Genomic DNA, 16375 nt, shown 5'->3' with positions numbered 1-16375 from the left:
GCTTGTATTTAATATGTACAAAAAATATTTTTTTTATTTATTAAATGATAATATAAATGAATAAATGAAGAATCCGTACATCCGTACATAATATTGTATCTTAACATCACTGGGTGGTGTAAATAATATAAAATACAACACTCAAGCTATTTCACTTTCATAGTATTACAGTCTCAGATTTTTAATTTTGGTTTTAATTTTTTAATTCTTTGGTAACTTCGCCTAATATTTCATAATTAAGTTTCAATCATCATGCCGTGAAAATGTCTAATAAAAAAATATTTAAAAATATATTTATCAATTTTAACGATCTGTTTTGTTATTTCAATATAATGCCCCCCCCCCCCCCCCCCATTAAATGGAAAGCGTATGCGAACCCCTAATGCCAAAAGTGTAGCAAACAAAACAAGTGTGCCGCTGCATGTGACTGAGTGGTGTGCTGCCCCTCTCCGTTGGCCAAAAATAAATTTCAATTTTGGTTTTTGTCCACATCCAGATCCGTACCTCCGTCCATCTCCATCTAAACACTGCTCCACCTTGCACTGCCCCGCGCATTATTCCTCATATAACATATGTAGATACATATGTATATATATGTAGATATGGGTTATAGCGTTGGCAAACCAAAAGCCCCATACCGCCAGGCATCCCCACACCCAGTAATTGGCTCAAATTACAGAAACTCAGCTCCGACCGCACATTCAGGCCCCGAGCTCGGCTCAAAACACATCCATGCCGGGTACCAAACTCAAACCCAAGCCCAAAAACCAGACCAAAACCAAAGCCAAAAACCAAAACCAGCGCAAAAAGTCCGTCCCATCCCGTCCCGTTTCGACCACGACTTTTATTATTGTCATGGCACACAATATTGTTTCCAAAAATGAAACGAAACGAAACGAAACAAATACGTGACCAGAAATTAAAGAAACAGAAAAAAATAATAATAACAATAAAGAAGGCAGAGGCAGGCTGGCTGGTTGGTTGGCTAAAATAAAAACGAAAACTACGCCAGACCCCGAAAAACTGTGCAAAATAAAATAAGGAAACAGCAGAAATCGCGTTGATTTGAATTTTAAAATGTTTCATGGCATTTGTTTTGTTTGCCTTACTTCCCCCAATCCCCCAAACCCACGAGATCCCCCCATTTTCAGTTTTGTGGTCTCGCTCTGCTCTGCTAACTTTGTTTTTAGACACAGTGGGCTCAGAAAGTCTGTCAAGTGCTGCGGTGTTTGAAAAACAGTGTTGAAAAATTCTGCAATTTTAAGTTGTTTTACCAATTACAGGATCAAAGCTTTACAAAGTACTATACCAAAATTCAAACTTAACTCTTTCCTTCAGATTTATATGCTAACTAATACCTAATACTTGACAAAGTTAGCAATACCAATAGATAACTTTAACATCTTAATATACAATATTTATAAGTTCAAAAGCGCTCACTACTACTACTCATTATTGTAAATCTTTGGCTATTTCCTATTACCATATGTAACCTGGCTAATTGGTGTTCAATAACACTAACTGTTTTCTCCAATAATAAGCTCCTTTACGTTTAATTTTTATGTTTCTTCCATAGCAACTCTCGTTTATCATAAACTAAAACAGTTAATCTTTGAAAGTGCTTTTAAGACCACTTGATAACTCCTTTTGCACACGAAGCAATATAACCTTTCCACGGATTGTTATTACTCGCTTTGGCAGCCACAGTGCCCATTGGTAACATCTATGGCTATCACTAAAAAAAAAAGTTTTACACTGCCATTTGTGTCATTGTTGCTGTATTTGTTGATGGTGTGCCTCGTGTTACTGATGCCACATCCACTGGCAGTTGTTGCTGCTGCTCGCTGCCGTTTGGTGGGGCACAACTTTACAACTCGCTGCGCTGTATATATGCACGTTACAGGGTAATACATACCTATATCTATATATATGTATAGACAAACTGGAAGCCGCAACAAAGTTGCAAGTCCCAGACCTTATGCCTTATGTAAATTGTAAATAACAAAAGAAAAAAAACATTGATAATGAAACTTTTCAACGCAATAAATAATAGCTGACAAGGGACGGCAATCGTCGGGAGAGAGAGTGCGAAACCGAATCGGTTAGTGGGGGGATGGTGGGGGGGATTTTTATAGGGAGATAGAGTTGGAGAGAGGAAGCAATAAAGGAAAGGCATGAAATTCTACGTTTATTATTGATTTCGTGTTGAATTTTTGATTATTTCTATAAATATTACGAATGGCCAAAGGTGGCGGCCCATTCTCGTTTTGGTCAGGGATGGGGGTGCTATAAATGTTCGAATCTATATATGTATATATGCATGTATGTATGTATGTTGCATGGGAAAAGGTGTGAGCCCCACCTCAGCCCCGTCCACACCTTTGGCGAACACGACACGTGCGATGCTGATAATGCCGCCTAGTTCAAGTTTGAGCATATAGTACTAGACTTATTATACGAACTGAAACACGGCACACACCCCGAAATAATTTGCACAACAACAAAAATTTCTCAACACTAATTGTTCTGTATTGTTAGAATGTGAAATTAGTTATGCTAGGATAGAATAAACTAAATTAAAGAAAATACTAATGCAATTAGTTACATTGCATTACTAATATTTGTTTTTAAGTACTTTTATGTTCTTAAGTAGTAGATCCTTAAAATTGTAAGCAACAGTTAGTTCAAGTATCTTAAGTATACTAACACTGGAATCAGTGTTGAATCGTAGTTACTTATGATTTCTTTCGGTGCAACCTCATCCACGAGCCTCGTTGCCTACTTTTTATGATTGTATTTTTACTTTTCGGCGCTCTCGTTTTCGCGTATCGGCATAAAACTGAAAAATAAACACACATAAAAAGTAACAAGAAAAAGAAGTCGCCGCAGTGGAAGAGCAGCTACGAAAATTGCTATGCAAATAAAGAATACGGCCTCCGCCCACAGCCGCCCATTGGCACGCCCCCTCCGCCCCACACCGCCGCGAAAAACCCGTATGTGTGTATATATTATATATGCCACCTATGGGGACAACACACAGCCGAGATAAGCAAACACTCCTCGCACACACAACAAACACACACCTGGGCCACATCGATGCTTATGAGTTGTGCACACATAAACAGGCACACACTTATCCATAAGTAATGGCAAAAGGTGTGCCGAAAATGTTGTCGTCTTTGTCTGCGACCCGCTCCCCCTGTACCAAAGTCGCCCTCTCTTTCCCACTGCCCTCTATACCCGTCTCTTTCGCTATCTGTCCCCGCCAACGCGCAATAAAAAAAAATATTCTAAGGCGAGACCCAAAAGCAAAAAAAAAAAAATAAGCCAAATACAACCAAAAACTGTTTGGCTGGTGGAAAAAAATGAAAAAAAAAAAAAAACAAAGTTACAAACAAAAAACTATGAACAACAAAAAGTCATCAAAGTTGAGTTTCGCTTGCGGTCTCCAGTTGAGCTGATAAATTTTTTTTTTTACCCTTTGACCCCGAAAAACGCAAAGGCAGAAAAACACTTTTCCTGTCCCGTTTCCCAATTGGATTTGAGAATATTCAAAAATTCAATTACGGTGGGGGGGTTAAGGTTGTCCAGGGATCTCGAATGTGAATTGAAAACTTTCTTTCGCTCGGAATACTTAAAGATATTTGCTTTTAAAACTTTCAAGAGTTTCAAGTCCTCGGAGCCATTTGGCAGATTAGCCCAAAGGCTTGGAATGCTTTTTAGATATTTGAAAGTGAAGTTGTGTTTTTATCAGCATTTTATTATATTATATTGTTTTTAACATCAAATGTCCACAAAATGCAGAACAAATAATACGCCATATTTACTATAAGTAGATTATACTCGCGATAAACAAAAATATTATTCAAAACTAATTTTTGCACATGAACGATAATATAAAACTTTCTCAATTCGCTTTTACTACTGATAAAAATATGTTTTTTGTAGGGTATCCAAATGTAGGCTTCACCCAAAAACGAAGATTAAAAATGAAACAACCAAAAAATGCTACGCATAAAAACTATAAATTGCGTCTGGCTCGAAAATTGGAATAATAACAAAACTCGAACAGGCGAAACGAAAACAAATGCGAAAACAGAAAATGTAAATAATAATAAAAACAGAAGTCATACGAAAGAATGAAGTTAAGCATGGCACGACGAAAACTCATAAATATTTAAATTTGTTGTTGCATTTTATAATTGTGTTGCCATTTCAAGTACACTCAGTTTGTTTCAGTGTGCGGGGCTATTTCGAATTTTTATTGATTACGTCTGTAAACAAATAGTAAAAAATCGTAGACTCAATTGCAAATATTTACTCGACACGACACGAGCAGCGATCTAAATATATGCACAACCTCTACCTGGGACGCATGCCGACCCTCCTCCATTCGAGACCCCAGACAACCCAACGATCCCTGGCTAACCCGTCCCAACGGCATCTGGTCTCCCTATCTGAAAAAAAAAATTGTTCTGAGCCCCACCATAGACGAGATAGACGCGAGTCTATGTATATGGGACATGGTATAGCGACTTATCGCCCCAATGCAAGTGGAACTATTGAAATTCACACGTCTCGTCTGTCTGGCTCTCCAGTAGCGATTCGTTACGTACTGGATCTATCTATCTAGCTGTCTCGATCGTAATATGCTGAAATCTAAATGGCAGCGACAACACCTCGCGAATGAAAATTGAAAACTGCAATAAAAAAATGTGAAAAAATAGAGACGGCATTGATCAGTAGACCGTGTGCCGGGATCGATTCGCATTGGGGGTCCATTGGATCGGGCGAGGCTGCTCGTAAATTGCTAATTCCAAGCCAATGTATCTGTATCTGTATCTTTAAATGTATCTGTATCTGGAACGTCGCTGTGGGACAGGTGTGGCAGTCGGAGCAGCGGGCGAGATTGATTGTTCGCGTTATGATGGAGTTGTTAACTTGATTGAACAACAGTTTTTTTAGGGCGCCCAAAGAACGTTTTATAGCAGAAATAAACAAAGAATAGCAGTTTTTGAAGTAAAACTAGGAACATAAATCCACAAAACACAATTGATTCGCTGTTAATTAGCCATTTCGCATCCTAAATTTCGCTTGTGAAAGCATACAAAATATCTATGGACACATAATCCTGAACCTGTTTCCCTTGATGTGGAATCCCATGAATCGAGTCTCGCTTTGTTCTCACTATGCCCCATAAGTGGCTCCACTGCCCACAGTCGATGTCCGAGCATATTAATTGCAGCAATGTTCTATAAATGTCCCCAGTGGGATGGCAAGCCGCACAATTCCCGCAACTATCTTTGTATCTATCTATCTATGTATCTGGTGCCACAATCAGCGGTCCGCTGCACGAGCATGTAACTCAATTTGCATTTATTCATATTAATATTATCATTTGCCATATTGTTTGACGTCGACTGCGAGTGCAACTGAAACTGAAACTGAAACTGCCGCCGAGACGAGGACAGCGACATTTAAATATTTAATTTAACAAGTTTTTCAATTAAATTAATAATGCAAATGGCTTGCTCCGCTGCCTTTGCCTCATGTTTCGCCAGAGGAGCTGCATCAGGATTGCGCCGCCGTTACTCACTCCACCGCCCTTTTGTTGCGTTGCAACAAGTAAACGTAATTAAATAACTGACTGAGCTGCGAATAAACAAAGGCAATTAAAATCGTAAGGGTATTTTGAATTATTGCAGTGCCAACAAGTTGAATACTCTTCACAACTTTAAATTACCTTTAAAAACTATTCTTACTACTTCGAATTTAGTTAAGACAAATAAACTTATAAAATGATGAAGTATAGATAAGAATGGTATATAAAAATAAAATTTAATTGCTTGACTTAATAAAATTCTATTTAATTCTAAACATAATAGTAAAGAAGATTGCAGGGAATGCAATATTTGCATTAACAATTTGAGAGCTTAATTTATTTGTAGGTCATTTTCATGTAATGCAAACAGCAGCAGCAACAGCAACAATCGTCATCAGTTGTCGCCGCCTTCGCAGTCGCAGAGCAATCATAAAAAACAAATCGGCAAAAAGAAGAAAGAAAAAAACAAAAAAATAAAAGACCGACTAGTGCTCTTAAAAACCCGACAACAACTTAAAAAAACGAACCGCGACTAACTACACAAGACATTTTTATATGGCGTCCGGTGACAACGTGGCTCGCAAATTAGTTATGTAAGAGAGTTATGGCCAGAAGAATCGGCGACGGCTCGTAAGGTTAAGAAGCTGACATACGAGGCGTTTCGGGGTTAAGAGCTAGCTGCCAATGAGCTGAGAGTTATGAACCTGCTCTGGGTCACCACCACCACCAGTCAGATCTGCTTAAAATAGCCAGATCGCTTGGAAATCCCTGAACATAAAGCTCCATCCCGAGATTTGCGAACTGGGAGCTATGACTTCAGTACGCCAGACCAAAAAAAAAAAAATTATAAAAAAAAAACATAATACCGAGTGTTATCTTATCCTAAGCAACTTGGACACGCTCCTCATATGGGACACTGCGATCTTATCACTAGGGAGTGTATTCACTTGGTAATTCCCACATTAGAAGTATATCTTTGGAATTTAAAACTATAAAACTGTCTGGCCTTCGTGAATATCGCACGATTTTAAACTAGTAACGAAAATAAAAGGTATTATTTTCAAATCATTTCTATTAACTGCACTAACGAACAAATGTTGTTTGTCTTTGGTTATAAATTACATTCATTGTTGCCTTTCTTCGTTCTGTTACCACCTTTGTGGTCTCGGCTTATCCATGTTTGTGTTTCCTTTGCCCAAACTCTTTGCTCGCCTTATCTTAAAGTGCGTGTATATTATCTTTTCTACTTTTGATCTTATCCGCCCTTAAATTTATTTGTTAGTTTAGCTGGGCTTTAGTTTATTAGCTCTGCTTTTAACGCGCTGCTTTTATGTTTTGATAAAATTTCTAATTGACTTTCGGTTTTTTTAGTTTAGTACATTGTGTAAATGAAACTCACTCTCGAAATTAACGCACTTGAGCGGCTTCCCACTGAATGATCATTGATCAGTGATCACAACATCGTTTCCGTTCGATAATGTTTCGATTATTCATTGCATTCGATCGGACCGATTGAAGTGAGTGTGGTATGTGGCATCGGGTTACTTGTTTGTGAATCTCTGCGAATGATTCGAATTCGAGGGAAGTTCTATTTTCATTTGAGACAATTGAGAGCTTTGTTGACCAAATTCTTTTCGCATATTCGGCGTAAACAAATTCGCAGAAGACGGAACGTCTGGAAATTAGTCCGGCCATGAGAAATCGAATGCTGATAAGAATTATAATCGGTTAGTGTTTTGAAGTAGCTAGCCAGCTTGATAAGAACGTCTCTCCTCCGCCTGATAAGAACGGCCAGACCGCGTTGGTAAGTTTGTTTTTTAAAAGGGGTCTAGTTTCGGTAACGTCAATCGAAAATAGGTTTACCGGCAGTAGAAGTGCCTCTAACAATTCGCACTCAATTTAAGTGCGTTCTATTTTAAAGTCTGCACAGCTATGGCCAAAACATTAGAATCGAATTACCTTTATTGGCAATATTAGAAACTTCTTTATTGATCATCATGCAAACAAATACTTGGCATGCTGAAATGTTTATCTAAAACATATTTTATAAGTATAAATACATCAATTTGTAAGCGGTCTTTAAGGGTTTCTTCATTTTAAATTCAAAATAGTGAAAATAATATAATATAATATATTAAATGTATTCTATGTGCACTTCTTCATATTTAGAATATTATCAATTTAAGATATGTAGTTGCAAAAGTCTATTATTATTTTATAATTAAGTCTGAATTATACATTCGAGTTATATATTTTCTATAATTGCTACATAGATTACCCCCGCTGCATTATTATTGAATTACCCGCAATTGTAGCCGCTTATATCTGTCTGGCGATTTGTTTTATTTGCTTTGTAAGGGCGGTATAAAGGTGGGGTTCGCCATGCGCTTTGCATGCCAAGTGTATCCACATCCAGACCTGTGATTCACTGATAACACGTGCCAAGTGCACTCCACCTGACCCAAACCCACAACCAAAACCAGACGATTGCAGTTGCCTGGGTAAATATTTGCAGCGATCACACTCACCTGGCAGACGGGCAGAGAATGGTTTCTCTAGTGCAGTTCGCCATGTGACTCCACCGAAGCATTTCCCACCTCGCATTTCCCCACCAACCCGACCATTGGCAATTTAAAACTGGGCGGGTGATAAGTAGGGGAGCTGCTAATTGATATAGCCGCATCATTGTGCCGTCGATTTCTCGATGGCCATGACAACTCAAAATTGTGTCTACTACTGATACGATCGGGCCAACTGGACCTATATTCAGTGCATTATGTGCACATACATATATGGAAATTATATGAAAGTCATTTGCTTTCAAATAATTATGAACAAGGAAAAGATTCACTCTGAAGTTCAGCTGACATCATCGCCTTATTTAAAAAGTTCTCATTACACGCTGAAATAATTTATATATAATTGTACTTAAGATTGCTGCGAATGCGAAAAGTAACGACTTTAAGTAGATTTTGTGTGCCGGAGATGTGGGAATTCAAGCTAATGGATGGGATAGGTCGTGCATCTAGATTAAATTACTAGCTGATTATGACATTTTTTTTAATAGGTAGGTGACTTTCATGTAAGCCGAGTAATGTAATAATTAGAAACATTTGGCTCAGCATTTTCTGCAGAATCCATGCACTAATAAAAATAAGATTATACAGTGCAAATTAAAGATATGTATAATATGTAAGCTATTTTTCTAACATTTGGCATAGAATAAATATTATTTAATAGGAAAAAGAATCTCCAGTGCAAATTAAAGATACTTTTAATATCCTAACTGTTTTTTCTGCCATTTGGTTAAGAATAAATATTTTTTAATAATAATAAGAATATACCGTGCAAATTAAAGATACTTTCAATATCTTAACTGTTTTTCTGCCATTCGGTTAAGAATAAATATTTTTTAATAATAATAAGAATATACCGTGCAAATTAAAGATACTTTCAATATCTTAACTGTTTTTCTGCCATTCGGTTAAGAATAAATATTTTTTAATAATAATAAGAATATACCGTGCAAATTAAAGATACTTTCAATATCTTAACTGTTTTTCTGCCATTCGGTTAAGAATAAATATTTTTAAAACTTCTTAAGCCTTCTAACAAGCATGTGCCAATTTTCCTATAAATATTTACCTACTTAACTATGCCCATTGGTACGTGTATTTGTTTTCCAAGCGATTCGCCAATGCTTCCTATTTCTAATCACCTTCCTGGTTTTGGATTCCCTCTTGAATTTCTGAAACAGTTCCCCGTTGCGCTTACTATCGGAAGATAGAATAATAAGTAAACCTTTGCAACTAGAACTTCGCTCTATCTATATGGGATATATGTATATATGTATCTGTATAGTGGACAAAGTATGACTAATGCCAACAGCAGCTTGCATAAACAACTTGGGGCGAATGTTTACACTCGCTGGGGGGCTCAGAATATATAATTTCAATTCCAAGTGGACGGGCACATGCAAATGAGGCCTCGACTACACCAAGTATCTAGTACTAGCTTCAAAATAGAAAAAATAAGAATATATATGTGTGTGCATTTGGCGGTACACAGTCGTGTCTAAGTATTACTTAATATCATTGACTAAGCACTGCTCACCCAAAAGTCGAGCCATCAAAACAACTTTCGATTACGAAATTTAGCACAGTTCGGGTTCGAATATCCCAAGGGGGGGTTTTTTGGGGGGTCAGGGGATCTGGGGGAGTGAAAACAGCCGGTGGAAAAAACAAACTTAATGAGCTTTGCGAAATATGTGTTTGCTTGCCCTTTCGATGGCTGCTGTCAAGTACAATAAACGACAACAGGTTGAAGACTAAGAATCGGCAACCTTAACACTTAAGCAGCTGAAATGAAAATTGCAACAAAAACGAAAAAAAAAATAAGAAAAAAAAGGAAAAACAAAAGACAAATTGCACACCAGAATGGAGACGATGACTGTGGCTTTGAGGATGACTAATGCCCATCTGAAAAACTGCAAAACTGAAACTCACCGATGGAAACCAAGACACAATGGGCAAACTTAAAAAAAATAAAAAAAAGAGCGCAACTCGAGGCAAATTTCGAATTAAAATAAAGTCATTGAGTGTTGTCGAGTGGTTCGGTGGTTGCGTGGTTCAGTGGTTTGGCATTGGTGGATTGCCGCGTGCACACAATGTGCTGCACTGCATCAATGCAGCACTGCAGTTGCTGTGCAAATGCTATCTGAATTCCCGGGAAGATGCCATCTAAATATCACAGTATTACACTAAAGGTTGCTAAGGGATTTCAAATTGTGAATCAGTCACGATAGATGATCTCGTACACTAATTTCAGCAATTGAAAATGAAATTGTTTGAGCGGTTTCCTAGAAGTCGCTAATAATGGAAAATTCGAGCTTAGGATAAAATGCCATTATGAAATAATAAATATCGTTAATTACTCTGTTAATTAAGCCATTTATACAAATACTAGGAAAAATATCATCAACTTTAGTTTAAGTTATATATGTAACACATAAAACTCTTGAGTAATAAATGTACCTAAATTTAGATAACATTAATTGCAAATTTATTTAAACCAGCTATCCCAGATATATTAAAAGGAAATTATATGGATCGTGTAGTAAAACACATGATTCCTTTACCGAACATTGTAATTATCCCATTAAATGCATCGATCGGCGATATAACCTGATCTTAATGCGAGTACAGCTGATATATATCTACATCCCGAATGACCTCAGACGAGTCAATGCTTCCTGAGAGCGAAAATATCCGTGAAAAAAAATAATTATTGCTCACAAAGGAACCTGTTCCGCGATAAAAATCTACCCAGGCACAATCGTAAGAACCGGGGAAGCTGACAGATCTGACGGGTTTCTATGCAGATGATGTCTCGTTTCGATATCTGCTGGGACGTGTAAATAATTAATTACACAGTAAGTGCTTAAATCTTAATCCGCACAAGACAAATATGGCCAACCAACGATAATCTCTTCTTATTTTTTTCATTTACGAAAATAGATATTCCCGCATTGAAGGCGAAAGAAATAAATGAAGACAAGAACATCTAATCAAGCTGAAGTATTTTATTATATGTAGGAATTACTTTTGTTTTAAGTTTTTGCCTTGGAAGTTTCTAAATAAATAGCCCTCAGTCACGAATCTCTTTTTTTTGATTCCCATATTAACTGTGACAAAAACCGAGATGGTGAAAACAAACGACTCACCGAAAAGGAATACTAAAAATTCGCATACAATTTGAGCATTTCTCTTTGTTGATAAAAGCGTATCTCACAGATACAAATGCACATGTACACAATGTACCTTAGACAAGACAACGAATGTTCTGCTATTATTTAATTAGCGTTGAGCTTTTGGCCCTCGGGCATGTATCTTGTATCTTTTTGCTCATCTTCGGGGGATTAACGACAGTCGAGGGCGGGGAAATAGGAGCTCCTCCAGCTAGATAAGCAGCGAGCTAGGGAAAAAATTTACATTTTTTATTGCCTGAATATTCGCATAATAATTGCCTTTCTTGCAGCAAACAAAAACGATCCAATGCCGCCGCAGCATTGTGGCCACTTCGTGGCAATTCAGATGTATCTGCCGGATACTTGTTCTCGAAAAATTTGTTTATTTTTGCCAAGCGTTGAAATGGTCTCCAGGGGGCTTACGGATATTTTTGCCGCTCTAATCTGATAATCACCGTATAGTTGTGTACGTAGTCGCTCCTTTTGCTTTCCCTTCCATTTCCCGCTTCGATTTTCCACAAGTCCCTCGCTGATGACTTTTCTTCTTCCTCTTGCCACTTATCTGCTTTCCCATCTCAACTGTTATTACCTTCGCTCCTTTTGTGCTACACTTGCTTCTTGTTTATCTTTTGTTTCTATGCTAAACAACAATTTTTGCACATGTGGCCCATGGTTATTGTTAGTGTTGTTATTGTTGCTCTTGCTATTGTTGCTGTTTATGCATTGTTCTCATTGTTGTTGCTGCTGACGTAGTCGCTGGAGTTGGCTCATTGAATGAATCGAGCCCCTGGCAACACGAAACACGCACACTCTCACACAGCAGCGGACAAGATAATAGCAATTTATGTTGTATTTTTTAAATTTCATGTTTAATTTAAAAATGAAAAGAACACAATATAGTTCTTTAGAAGAATAACACATTTCTAAAAAAAAAAAAAATTATTTTATGGTAAAAAATAAGCCAAAAGCAAACCTAAATCAGTAATACGTATATTAAACCATTTGATTAACCTTTCTTATAAAAAATTCAAAACACTATGTTGTAAATTTAACGAAGTGGCACTATTATTTTACCCCCGTCTGTTAAAATCATGGAATAAAATGCACCGACTTGCAGATGACTCACAATTTTTACACCGCTTTTGTTGTTGTTGCTGGTGTTTTGCATTTGTTTTTTGTTTTAAGTACTGTATTGTTGTTGCTTCGATTTACGAAACCTTCGCCGTTCATTAGGGTTGTTGTTGTTGTTGCTGTTTGTTGCTAGTGCTTCTTCTGCTTTTGTGATTGTCGCTTTGTTGCCAAGCCAGGCACAAATGGAAAGTGTACAAACAAATACTAAAACACAATCATGCAGAGCGAAAAAGTCAAGCAAGTTCAAAATGTAATATTAAATTTGTTGTAACATTTGGAAAGTATTTTTAAATTGTTTTAGACTGGCTGTAGTTGTGTTAATGGATTAAAAGGGTTTAGTAATGTAATTCTGCAGTATTTTAAAACAATTGCAATTCTTTTAAGAAAAGTGTAAATTTTCTGACAGTGTAATTACACACATGTAATTTTATTTATGTAATTGTCTGCGTGCAGCTATCATTCATATTGTGAAAACCTTGGAAATGCTACAATTACTGTTGACATTTATTTTGCTGCCGTTGTTGTTTTTGGATTTTCATATTTTTGCTGTTGTTGCCCAGTTTCGCATTTCCGCTTTCGTCGGCCGACATTTGTTTGTCACAGTCGACGGTTTGGCTCACAGTTGGTAACAACGACGCTTATCAGTTTTCGAAAAACAACCAAATCTAAAGCGATACCGAAAACCATTTGAGTCACAGATACAGATACAAATACATAGCCAAGAGCAGCAAGAACAGCGGAGGGCCAAAAAACACAAGTTGAAAAACAAAATTCGTAATGCAAACAGGCAAACACCTCACAGATACTCACACACACACACACACAGGCACTTGTTACACGCACTGCAGAGTCCAAAATAATAGTGCTAGATGTGTAATAATTTAAAAAAAACTACCTAGGACCTAGGATAACAACTAACATAGAAGATATTAAACATATAAAACTATATCTATCATGCTATCCATAGATACTTTGAGCTGAAAAGATACTTTTCGCTATTAGCGTGGAAAGTCGTGACTAGGCTAGGTTAAAAAAAGTTGAGGGCCTCGCAACTTAACTCAAATTATAGTTCCTAAACATTATTTATCGACGTCCAGCAAATACAAAACATGGTATTGAGATTGCTATAATTTCGCCGGCACTTGTGCTGGTGCCCACTGAACTTGGACACCAAGCAAAGGTGCCTTCATCGGAACGTTTTCCGCAGCTTGGAACGTTCACTGGGCGGGAAAGAGAGGGGCCGAGTGCGCGGAAGGGAGAGGGCGAATCTATATCTGAATCTGAGGAGGAGCGGCCGTGTCCAATCGAAATAATATATTGTAAGATCTATTTGTGGTCTGTTTACAACAAAGAAGGAGAAGAGGCTGGGCGAAGGAAGGGAAACGAAACCCTCGACGGCGAAAAGAATGAGCAGAGCTGAAAAGATTCGAAGGTCATAGAAACTGTCAAAGAAGAGAGATGGATGCTCGGATGTACATGTAGCTGGCCATATGAATGGTATGAATCGGTTGATGTGATTGCCCATAGACAAATTGTCAAGAAACATGACAATTGAGGATTTTGCCCTCTGGCACATTTTCCCTAGAGTTTTCCGATTTTCCCAAATCTTTTCCCGCTCGCTTGTCAACAACGGGCGGACGGGTCAAGTTTTTCTTCACTCCACTGTTGGGAATAATGACACTTTGAGGGCCGGCAGGGGAAACAAAACAGCAGCGTCTAACAATCGACTACAATGGAATTGATGGCATTATAATATGGAAGCAGGCTGTAATTCGGGGTTTAGTAATAAGAGAAGATTGCCAGTGCAATTGTCTCGGGTTAGGGGTTTTAGGGTTTCTTTTTTCGCCCTAAATTGGGTCAAGTCAGGTGGGCATGGTAGGTTTTTTCTTTTTTTAACACTAGTGCAGAAAACAGCTTAGGTAATTTGGGAAAAAATCTAAAAAAAAAAAAATAATTTCTAGCTTATGTTAAAAATGAAGAATAGTGATATATGTGAACTATCATTAAGTTTTTAGATTACAAAATCATTATTTCAATTTAGTTTCTGAGTATATAAACCAGATGATCGTGTTTGTTCTGTCAAATGTGTATAAGCAAGCAGATTAGCTATGCCAAAAAGCAAATTATGAAGTATTAGGCTACTTGAGCTTCTTCGATGCCTATATGTACTTTCAAAAAAGTACAAACATATACCAGTTCTTGGAACAGATTTTTCAATTTTCACCATGACCAAAGCAAGAACGACGCTTTTTAGGAAATTAATTAATAGCACAAATTTTGAAGACTATTTTGCGTATTTTTTGTTGTATTTTTTATGATTTTCTGACAGCTAGAACATATTCTAATACCCCTGACAACGATCGAAAATTTCTCTCAGCCACGTGCCGCTGAAAAAATAATAACGAACACGTCCAAAACGAGTCCACCTACGACCGAAGTTGATGTGACAAATCCAAAAAACTTTGACTGCGCAAATCTCTTTTGAATCGAACCGTTTTTTAGTTTTTCGGAGGGGGTAACCACACGTGCCAAAGATCCAATAAAGCTGGAGACTTTCCATGGCCAGAAATTCCAAAAAAAGAAAAAATAGAAATTGAGGAAAAAACTCAAATTAATTAGCCAACAAAAGTGGGATGTGTAGTTCCAAGAGCGGAATTGTTCAAAAACATAAACCAGAGGACTTGACCAAATATTTGCCAGCTTTTTTGTGTTTCGAGCTATTTCATTTTTTTATTTTTTATTTGCTGCCACTTTTGTTCTGTTAATGTCTACAAATATAGATACATTTGTGTGCTTCAATAGCAAAAATTCCGCATTGGAGAATATGCATGCAAATTGTTGACAAAAGTGACACACCAATCTATTTATTCAGTTTAGAATGAAACGCGTTGGGAAAACAACGAGGGGGGGTGGGTAGGGTAGAAATTTAAAACAAAGCCAGGAGCAAACAATGGGTTAAATAATACAGCAAATATGCGACAGACTCCGGTCTTAAAGTTCGGAATTTTTTGTGGGGAATACCGTGCAGATGTGCTAGATGTTCTGGATTCTAACTTAGGAACCTTAAAAATAAAATAAAACAGATATAAATGAAACTATGGAAAAACACGCAGCGAAAATGTGGTCAACTTGGAATTCTGGCAAGCGCGTGGTGTCCATAATCGAAACGTGTTATCGTGGATGCGAAAACTATCTCGAAAATATTTTTAAAAACACCAATAAATTACAATGTCAAGGAAATTATCAGCGCCAGACGCGTCATCGGGCATCATTAAATTGCCTTGAGAATCTCAAGCTCGGCGGAAAAACAAAAGAGTCTCGTAGGTTCAAAATTCGTATAAAAATACGAAATGCGAATAAAAATATGCCAAACTGACTTAAAAATATAACGAAATGTTCCGAAAAAAAAAAACGCCAACGAATTGTGACGTGAAATTGATTCAATTAAATCTTTTATGACGTGACAATTGAATTCTATTTTCGCATCTAATTGGAACTGATTGTAGTTTCGCCCCATCAAACCCCACAATAACCGCACCGCGTACATCTCGACCAACACGTACTACTCTATACTATATACCATATATATATACATATATATATATATTCCCATACGATCTATGAGTGTTTATTCAAATATTGTTGTCAACGGGCGCGTACGTACACTTGCACCCTTTTCATTTCGGCTTTCTATTCTGGGAAATGACCGAATATCGCAATGGGTCCAAAAACAAAAAAAAAATTGTCAAAATGCCTGGCGGTTTTGCCCCCTGGACCGCTTTCCTTTTCGTTTTGGTAATGACTTGAGTTGGATGCTAGATGTTCTCGCCATAACAAGAAGAATGACAGCATTTTAAATGACTTTCTACACTCGATGTTCTGGCGAAATATGGCAC

General features: G+C 37.3%; 1 long non-coding RNA gene across 1 annotated transcript; it reads left to right on the top strand.

Annotated features, from left to right (window-relative positions):
• The first annotated feature begins 10666 nt into the window (after nt 1–10666).
• LOC116801054 lies at nt 10667–11259 on the top strand. Its single transcript, XR_004361749.1, has 2 exons — nt 10667–11033; nt 11119–11259. It is a non-coding gene; the product is annotated as an uncharacterized LOC116801054 (long non-coding RNA).
• Nucleotides 11260–16375: the final 5116 nt, after the last annotated feature.

This window comes from Drosophila sechellia, chromosome 3L, assembly GCF_004382195.2.
Source record: "Drosophila sechellia strain sech25 chromosome 3L, ASM438219v1, whole genome shotgun sequence".
Taxonomy (NCBI): Eukaryota; Metazoa; Arthropoda; class Insecta; order Diptera; family Drosophilidae; genus Drosophila; species Drosophila sechellia.
This window is presented reverse-complemented; position numbering and strand designations above follow the sequence as displayed.